The 9629-nt window shown below is 47.1% G+C and overlaps 2 long non-coding RNA genes across 2 annotated transcripts; one reads left to right on the forward strand and one right to left on the reverse strand.

Annotated features, from left to right (window-relative positions):
* Positions 1–1511: 1511 nt before the first annotated feature.
* Positions 1512–4528, reverse strand: LOC109267703 (uncharacterized). The gene is made up of 2 exons (XR_002080226.2): positions 4356–4528; positions 1512–1776 (listed from the first exon to the last, which is right to left on the reverse strand). It is a non-coding gene; the product is annotated as an uncharacterized LOC109267703 (long non-coding RNA).
* A 92-nt stretch (positions 4529–4620) lies between these two features.
* Positions 4621–9044, forward strand: LOC109267702 (uncharacterized). Its single transcript, XR_002080225.2, has 3 exons — positions 4621–4765; positions 8014–8191; positions 8808–9044. It is a non-coding gene; the product is annotated as an uncharacterized LOC109267702 (long non-coding RNA).
* Positions 9045–9629: the final 585 nt, after the last annotated feature.

Raw genomic sequence — 9629 nt, forward strand, 5'->3', positions numbered from 1 at the left:
TCCCTGAGCTTGTAACCCTGACTCTAATGTCCACAGTGAACAAACGTGAGTCAGTGACATCTACAGGCTTGTCCGCATCTGTCCCATTTTCTTCAATGGGAGCACTAGTGTGGAAAATTGCAAATATAATTTTCGTATTGGGAAAACGGAATTGATGGCCGTGCCGATGTTGAAATGTCCCAGGGGTGGGTGAAGGTAGAATTCCACTGAGCATCAGGCCCGAGGCAGGCAATGGCCGAGCCCAGGAAACAGATTAAGTGGCTTCCAGGCAGAGTGTTGGTCAGTCCCACCTGCCCCCATTGCTTCCATGACGAGCTGTTGGGATCAGGAGTCCCCGTCGGTCAATCCCGTGGCATCAGGAGGCGAAGGGTCTGTTGTGAAAGGGAGGTGCCAATGCCCCAGTGGGAGCCGAGGAGGCTGCCCCTGCAGACAGACCCCCGTGGAAGGACAGACAGCAGTGGCTTCTCTCGAATTGTTCAGTAATGGGTTTCTCTAGGGCACAGATTTTGCCATCAAAGTAGAAAATGTTCCAGTAATCGTATGATTATTTTATGACTAAACTGGTTTTTTTCCCTCCCACATTCCCTCCACTAGATTGTAAGCAACGTGAGAGTAAGGCCTGAACCACATTCTTCTTCAACTGCTCAGGGTCGCAGTGTTGTACCCTGAATAGAAAGAAAGTCATGAAGGTTTCACCAAACTGAGTCACTAGCTGCATCTGTATCTGTATTCATATCAGTCTCTGTGGCTAGATTGATATATATATATATGAATCTATTTCCATCCATATATCTATGCCTGGACCTATTTATATCAGCATTTATATCTACCTATATCAATGTCAATATCGATATCATATCTCTATCCATATCTATAGCTGTCTGTATCTATCTGTATCAACACATACATATCAGTAACTAAGTCATATCAGTATCTGTCTCAGTGTTTATATCCACAGCAGTATCTGTATATCAATATCACATATATCATGTATAACTTTATGCGCACCCGCATTTGCACGGGCACCCACACCTACATTTACAACACACCTACACTGACATCTATATCCACAAATGCGGTAGCTTTACCAACTTCACGTTCATAAAAGTCACGGCTGAGGAAACGGATACTAATTTCTCTCTAACAACTGGCCCTTTAAAAGTTTTGCTTTTCCTCCTTGGTATCGATTTAAGTAAAAATAGAGTCCTCTACAGGCATGGGATTTCTGAGACAAAGCTAATAATCCCGGTCTTCCCAGGTGACTGTGGTGGAAGGTGTCATTGCATCCAGGTATATATTTTGGGCCGAGTCTCGGAGTGGGCTGGTATCTCACCTGTAGGGCCTGGGCACCTTCTACCCACTGCTCCCAGCTGTCCACACCCTGCCTGCCTTCGGTCACGCATGGAGGCCCAGGACTCAGCGTGTCGGATCCACCATGAGGTTCAAAGTGCATTCAGGGGAAATCTGCCAGCCACCACGAGAAAGAAAAAGAAAACTCAGGGAGTCCCTGGGACACTTTTAGTTTCTGTGAGAATTTTATTTGGTGAAGTTGTTTACATCTGTCTCCGTAAACCCACCCCAGGGGGGAAGGTGAACTCCATATCTTCTTCAGCTCCTTGGAAATCATGGTCAATTCCACAAGCCCTCTGTTCCTTGACACAGGGGATACGTACGTCCACATGGTTAGTGGTGTTCAGAACTGGTGTTTTCTGGACCGAGGAGGAGACAGAAGGCCGCGTTAGTCCATCAGGCCATCCAACCAGGGGCTCCTTCTACCTGTTTCGGGCAGAAAGTCTCTTAAATTGAATAAGTGTCATTTTCCAGCTCTTGGCGAGGCCAGAAATCACTAAAAATCTCATTTAAACTTCTCAGTGTAGTTCCCAAGCAAATTCACAGCAGAGGTCAGTCCTTCTGCAAGATTGCTGGTGAGAATTCCTCATCAGAACAGAGGTATTTTTCTCCATTGCCGAACCCACTACCTTCCATCAATTTTTCTCGTCACCTCGCCTGCCTTATTATGACCTTCATGGGATAAAGGAAGTACAGTTCGAACTCTTTTTTTCTGCAGACGGCGCCTCCCTGTGTATGATGTGGTTAATATTGATTATACACTGCAGTCAACCCAGGGAGCCCGGTGTATCCCCCCTCCCAACTTCCCTTCCTCCCTCCGGAGACCATTTTCCGCCTTTTACCTGCTCTCAAATGCTACTCTGGGTATTTATTCTTTTAAAATGGAGTCACCACTTCTAATTGTATTTATTTAGAGCCCAAACCCACCAAGACGACTTTATGTCAGTGACAGCATCCAGAAGCGGAATCCGATGAGAACTCCTGCCGCTGACAGGGAAGCCGGGTGATCTAATTTACCAGCAACTAAAGATAATTCTCTGCGTGGGCTCTGGGTCCCCCTGGGTTACTGACTCAGAGGTCAATTGAAGGAGAAGCAAGGCAAGGCTGGGGTCACCTGCTCCTTTCTGATCTGCGTTCTCTCGTGTAGACAGTTTTAAGAAACACGCGATTTTGATCCAGGACGTAAAATTCCTTAATGAGTTTATGTACAGATGCCCAGCATATAGGGATGGATGAGAATATTGACAATTAGTGACCTTGCTTTCTTCTATATGCTTTTCCAGTGATGCTAAATTCAACTTCAGTCACTTGGGTTTTCAATGTTACTTTAAAACTCCCCATCACCATTAGCTTTTTCGAGGCTGATTTGATTGTAGGGACATTATTCCTGAGGCTACGGGCGTATACTCTTCTCCATCTAGCTGACTTTAGCATAAAAATAAAATTGAATCATAAGCAATGAAATTTTATCTATTCAACTCTCTTCATTCCCAGCTGGAGTTAATAACGCTTGATTTTACTCCTTCTCCCTAAATGGCATGAAATATATGAAATTGAAATTAACACATCTCCAAGATGATTAGGTCACAAATAGGTTTTATTAAATTTACGTGCTCCGCGTTGGTTCTTTCTTAACCACACCGTGAATGTGGCACTAGACCTCCTATTTTTATTATCGAATTATGGTAATAGAGAGAAGTAATTTTTTTTTTCGGTTACACACTAACAAACAAAGCAAAGGAAGGTAACGTGAGACGATAGCAGAAAAGCAGTGATTGCCATGACATCAGTGGTGGGAATGAGGGTGACAAGTTCTTATCAATCGATCCATTGCTCTGTGCTAAGTCCTCCGCTAAGTACTCGAGCACAGACTGGTTTTGACTGCATAATCCTGGTGTGGTGGGGAGGATAATTGCATTTGAAGAACCAAGGCATGTCTGCCATCATCCGTCAAGGAACAAGGAAGCCATGCAGGGCGAGGCGCTGGCCAGGGGAGGAGGAAGAAGGGAACGTAGGAGAGGCACGAGCATGTACAAGAATGCCATTTTCGGAGAAGGTCGAGGAATCTGTGAAGCACAGTCTGGGGTTTGGGGGGGACAGAGGTTGACAGCAAATTCGGATGTTGGCCTTGGGTGTGGAACCTGACATTCTGAGGGGCCCAGGATGTGCCCGGGTGCCCAGAATGGGGGCGTTTGGAGGCCCCGGGGGGCAGGAGCTAGGGCGTGCAGAAGTTCTGTCCTATGGAGGCCTTAGAAGCGGGGCTGCCTGCGCAGGATTTCCGGCAGTGACAGTTGGTTCAGGGAGGTGGGAAGAGACGCGGGGGGTTGGAGGTTAGCTCAGGCATGCCGTGTGGAGCAACTGACGCTGAGGGAGAGCGGGGGGGCCTGACCCTGACCCAGGAAGTTGATGCACCCCTGACCAGGCAGCTCAGGTAGGTTGTGCCTCTGGGGGAGGGGCGCTGTCCCCAAAGGTGAGTTGCTGGAAAGCAGGAAACAAACGCCCCCGTGGGTGAGCTCAGTGGGCACCGAGTCTTGGGGAGCTGGGGGCCGTCACTGGGGCACAGCTGCTTGCTGACTCACGTGCCCACTGCAGTTTGGAGTCTGCACTTGACCGTGACTCCCCAGTGTCGTGGGGGGACAGTGGAGCCCTACGGTACGTCCCTTTACACCGAGAAAAACAAAATTTCTCATGGTAAAGACAACTTCCTGTTCCAGGAGCCAGACGGCACACGCCCTCTTTGGGATCTGCCAAGAACAGCTCGGAGAGGCCCAGTGCATTCAACGAGAGTTGACGAGCTTCGTTTCTGGAGCCAAGACTGATGGCCACCTTGGTGGTGGAAGGTTCCATGCACTACGGGCCCTGTTCAGACAGCTTCAGTGGGAAGAACTTTCAGGGCTTTGGTCACATTGTGCATATCGTAGTACTTTAGAGCAGAGGGAGGGGAGAGGGACAATTTCGCGGCCTTCCGGGCCAGTCGCGTTTTGTTACGATCACAAAAAACTTACCTGGTGTCCAACAGGCAGTTCCCTGGATGGGGCTGGTACTCAGTCTCCCTCTGTCACTGGCCCGGCGAGGGGTTAGCGTACTTTCTGAAGCTGAAGCTAACAGTTTGCGTTTTCCTCGGATGAGGGTGGTTTGGACTGAGATGGGCTGCTGAGCTGACCACTCTCACGTTTACTGGGCGACCCACGGATATCTGAGAACATTCCAGAACCTAGAACAAGGAGGGGCCCACCTGAGCCCCTCAGGCTTGGCCGTACCCCCCTTGTAGGACGAACCCATGTGGCCAAGTGCCCCTTCAGGAAAGCTGTTGGCCTCACCCAGCCCGCAGGCTGGTCTGTGCTCAGTTAGACACGTCTTCACCTGGTCAAGTTCTCAGGCGAAGGGACCCGGGCACAGAACCCTGAGGAATCTGGTGAGATGTTGGCAAAGTTCAGGGGCCCTCAGGTGGTCTGACGCTGACTCTTCTCCTCCCCTCACTTTTCCAGGGAGACTGAAAGCCATTTTCACTTCCTGGGACCTAATTCCCCTGTAAAAGGAAGCGTTTGCTCCAAGGGACTGGGAAGACATCGCCCCACTCACCACACTCAGGTTTTAAGGGGGAGTCTCGGTTCTGCTCCCCTCCTGTCGGCGAGCTGATAATCTGCATGTATTTCCCAGTTTGGTTCATTTGAGCCGGTGCTGCTGAACACAGTCACTTGTGGTGGAAAACGTTCAGGGTTCCACAAGCACAGCCTTATTTTGCCGCATCCCGCCCCGGCAAACTGGGGGCAGTATTGGGAGATTTAGTACATCGGGAGGGGAAGTAAACAAAAGGTGCATTGCTGTTAGAGTCAGGCTCAAAGCCCGGGGGGGGACTTGACCACCTGTGTGACCTCAGACAAGGCACTCTCCCTCTCTGAGCCTCCAGTTTCCTCCTTTATAGGTCAGCAGCAAGACCAGAATCTTGCAGGGTTCCCCGAGGAACTGACGGAGAGACTGCATGTGAAATTGCTGTACACTGACTGTCGAGACGGTGGTGGCATTGTCATGGCCATGCTTTTCCATACAAGAGACGCCTGGATTCATCACACTGCGCAGGGGCAAAATGAGAGTCAGCAAACCTTGTGCAGAGCATCAAAGGGGCTTCAGATTCCAGAGGAGAATAGACAGGGCGGGACGCAGCAGGGCACGTGCATCACTTATGTTCTTCAAGTGACAGGATGGGAAGTGGGGGCCTCTGCTGAGCTCCACAGCCACCGGCAGGAGAGCGTGGTCCCGTGAGGGTGGGGCTCAGACCGACTCTGCCTTCTGAGCAGATCCTGAGCATCATGTTGCTGCAAGAGAGTCAGAGGGGCGCACAGGAGGCTGATAAATTTGTGTGAGCATTTCCTCCCCCAAATCTGAGGTTTAAAAATGGGAAACATGAAGCGAGAGATTAGACGTGTTTTTCATTGTGCTATTTTGGTTTGCAAATTGGCAAAAGAATAACATTATCACCTTGTTGGAGACAAATATAAGTCTTATGTACGTATGTATTTACTTTTGAGTGGAAGGCCAGGGTGTTATTTTCAGAACCAAGAAGTTGCCAAATCTACTGTTAGTAACACACTGAGAATCTGTGTTCGCAATGCTGGGAGGCTCAGTGAAGACCTTACACATCATATTTTAACAACTATATTACTGTTCTAAAGATGAACAACAGACAGGGGCTGATCATAAAACAGACAGAATGATGTATATGCGTTGTTTAACATTCTTTCAGTTAATAAGTATGAGCTTTAATAACATTTCCAGGTGTTTTAATTTTTTTAATATTTATTTTTGAAAGAGAGAAAGACAGAGCATGAGTGGGAGAGGGGCAGACAGAGGGAGACATAGAATCTGAAGCAGGCTCCAGGCTCTGAGCCATCAGCACAGACCCCGACGCAGGTCTCAAACCCACGAAGGGCGAGATCATGACCTGAGCCGAAGTCAGATGCTTAACCCACTGAGCCAGCCAGGCGCCCCAAAGATTTTTTTTTTAATGGTCACTGTTACTGTGTGGATGGATTCCTTCAAATACAAATTTTTCACGTAATGTAACTTCACATTCATTGATTTACATGTTTGAAATTGAGCAAATAGAAACTGCCTCAGGTGTTTGATAATCACCGAGTCAGTCACACACCTAGGATTGTGCTTGTGAAACAGGCTTTTCAGTTCTGCACCTGAGCAAATTCATGCTTCTGGAGGTTTTGCAAAATATTTCAAGACACAATCTGAGCATCTTCAAGCTAGCAATAAATGTCCAAAATGAAGAAATCTCCCCCTATTCAGTAGCAGTAAAATACCCCTTCCTCTCCCCACGCCATGGCTTAGAGTTCACTGCACACACACAATTATGTTTGAAGGAAGAACAAACTTTCTCCTTGTATTTAGAGCGGAAAATCGATGTGATTGGTGTTCTAAATTACACATTGTTTGAGAAACAGGTAAATGAGTGATTATTTTATTTGGCTTCTAAATAGCCCCGAATATGCTGGGTGAGTACAAATGGTTTAGAAGTGATTGCAGGGGATTTCTGTAAAAGAGAAAGATGTTATTTCTAATTATGTATTTTAACTTGTGTGGGCATGAAAACATCAGATTGCCTTGAGGTTGCCACGGAAGCGTTTCTTCGGTTGATTTTTTTACAAAGTTAATGAGTAAAATATATAGCATGGCTGAAAGAGAATATGTGTAATTAGACCTTGGAGACCAAATGCCATTATGACAACATTTCCCAGTAGAAATATGTGTATATATATATATATATATATGTAATAAATTATTTAAAGTATATAACTTTAAATATATAGAGCTATATAAACCTTTTTACCATATGGAAGAGAGAATAATTAGTCAAAAACAGATTTCGCTAACTGTGTCATGAATTTCTTTTTGTTTTTCTGAATAGGGCATCCAAGGAGGGGGAGGGGGAGGAATTCTGGTGACATTTTGTTTAGTGAGGAAATTTAGGTTTACTGTCTTAAGATAAAAGGTTATGATTAGGACAGACACTCAAGGCCTGAAAAAATATAGACTATTGAAATTGTTGGGAATATGAGGAAGACGTAGCACAGTCTCTGGGAGCTCTGCTTCCAGAGTGACGTGGCATCTTCTGGCTCTGGGGACCCCCGAGGGCAGATTGTTCAAGCCACCGATGGCATCGCCATGCAAGATATTGACTCAGGCAGATGAAACAGACATGCGGAAATTGAAAGATCTGCTACTTCTTCTTCCCATAGTCTTGTAATGGCACGTCCGTGCATGCTCTTCAACCGTGTCAAGACCCCCCACTTTCTCCTTGGACTGCCCTGTAACCAGCAACGACCTCTCTCTTGTTGACCTCCACATCCACGTAGGTGATACACCGCCTTCCTTTCTTTTATTTCCCCGCCTCCAGTAATCTGAGTCTGTCTCTCACCTAGGCCTGCCTGATAAAGGCATTACTCGTCTGTAATCACCTCTATCTTTCTAGAATACTCTTCAGGTAGCCATGCTCCGCAAAAACTCTCCAAGCCCGTCCCACCCTTTGCTTCACCGGGAAACAAGTTCCTGGGTGCTGGCTTGTTCTTCTGTCTACACAAGTCTTCCTCAGAGAGGGTTTCCCTGACCACCCCATCAAATTCTAGCCCCGTCTTGCTTTGTTTTTGGTAGTAGGAGGTGCAAAGAAGCTCCCAGGCTCTCATCACACTGGACGAGTGCTTCACTGAGATGAGAGCCCCTCAGGGCAGACTCCTGCTCCTTTGCTCACCAGCCGGTCACATCCCTGTGACAGCTCCCTGTATAGGAATGACTAATTCCATAAAGAACCCACACAGTGCCTGGCATATAGTAGGTGATTAACAGTGTTCATCCACTTTCCTATTTTTATTTAGTGAAAAGTTGTCCGTCGTGAAAAAAAAAATATTTCAGTAACAAAAGAAAAAAATCTCCTATAGAAAAAGGTGTGCAGTGTTTCAGAGTGTAACTCAGACGTCTGAGCCATGTGCCAGGCGGGCGGTGTAGACAAATAGCTGACTCACTATCTCTTCTCAAATGGCCAAGTCCACATAAAAATGGAAGTGTCCATTTTTCCTATTTATCAGTTGTGTAAAGCTAACCACATGAAAGATAATGAAGCCACATCTCTATGGATACAGATAATCATATGAGAGTAGAAGCCAGATAGCTGCTGTGAAGAATGTTGCGGATTGAGTGTTGGTGCTGGTCCCCCTCCATTCATATGCCGAAACCCTAATTCCCAGTGTGGTGGTACACGGGGGCGGGAGGTGACTAGGCCGTAGGGTGGAGTCCTCTGGGTGGGATGCCTGCTCTTATAGGAAGAGACAGGGTGCTTGCTTCCTTGGTCTACTCTCTGCCCGTTAAGCACGCAGGGAGATGGTGGCCATCTATGAAACGGGAGACCCTCCTCAGACACTGACCCTGCCTGCACTTTGACCTTGGACTTTCAGAATGCAGGACTCTGAGAAACAAGCAGCAAATAAAATCTATAATGACTTGTTGCAGCAGCCTGAGCAGAACAAGACAAAGCCATGCATATTTGGAATCCAGATGGTGTGCATGTCCGGGGAGGAGGCCACACGGCTTACCAACCTCTCCTTGTATGTTGGTCAACGATCCTCGTTTAAAGTTAAGGGAGATTTTCTCTAATTGGTTTTTTCAGCAAACAGTAAAATTCCTTACCCAAATTGTGTTTTCCTTACCTTTGGCTAATGAGGTGAACTAGTGGCATGATTCATTATTAGGAATTAGGAGATGGGGGCATGTTTAATAAATGATGTAACTCACACGACATGTACCACGGAGCTAGGGCCTTTCGTCTGAGCTGTGAAATTACATATTCAATCATCAGCTGTTTTGCATATTCTCTTGGACTTGGGTTTTTTTGCCAACATTTCAAACATCCCATGCTCAGAACTGTATTTGAGGCTGTTGTCACCCCCTCTTGCCCTGTCCCCAGCCTTGCCCAGCCTTCTGAATGGCAGGGCTCTGCACCCAACTGCAGAGGTGGGTGCCGGGATCTTTGAATGACCCTCTGTGGTGGTCCTGGCAACCGGTGCATCACTGGAAGAGTCTGCCGGGCCATCACACTCCGTATTGACTCTCCCTCCTCATCGTATCCCAGACTGGCTCATCTTCCAGCTTTGACCTTGAGCAGGATGCGTTTGGTGCGTATGTGGGAAACCAGAATGAACTTTTAGATGTTATAAATATAAAAATTAGAAGACCTTGCTCCATGACATCGCACCCTTCAGTCATTTCTCACCTGACTT

The sequence above is a fragment of the Panthera pardus genome, unplaced genomic scaffold (genome assembly GCF_024362965.1).
Source record: "Panthera pardus isolate Hobbes unplaced genomic scaffold, ASM2436296v1 HiC_scaffold_2, whole genome shotgun sequence".
NCBI lineage: Eukaryota > Metazoa > Chordata > Mammalia > Carnivora > Felidae > Panthera > Panthera pardus.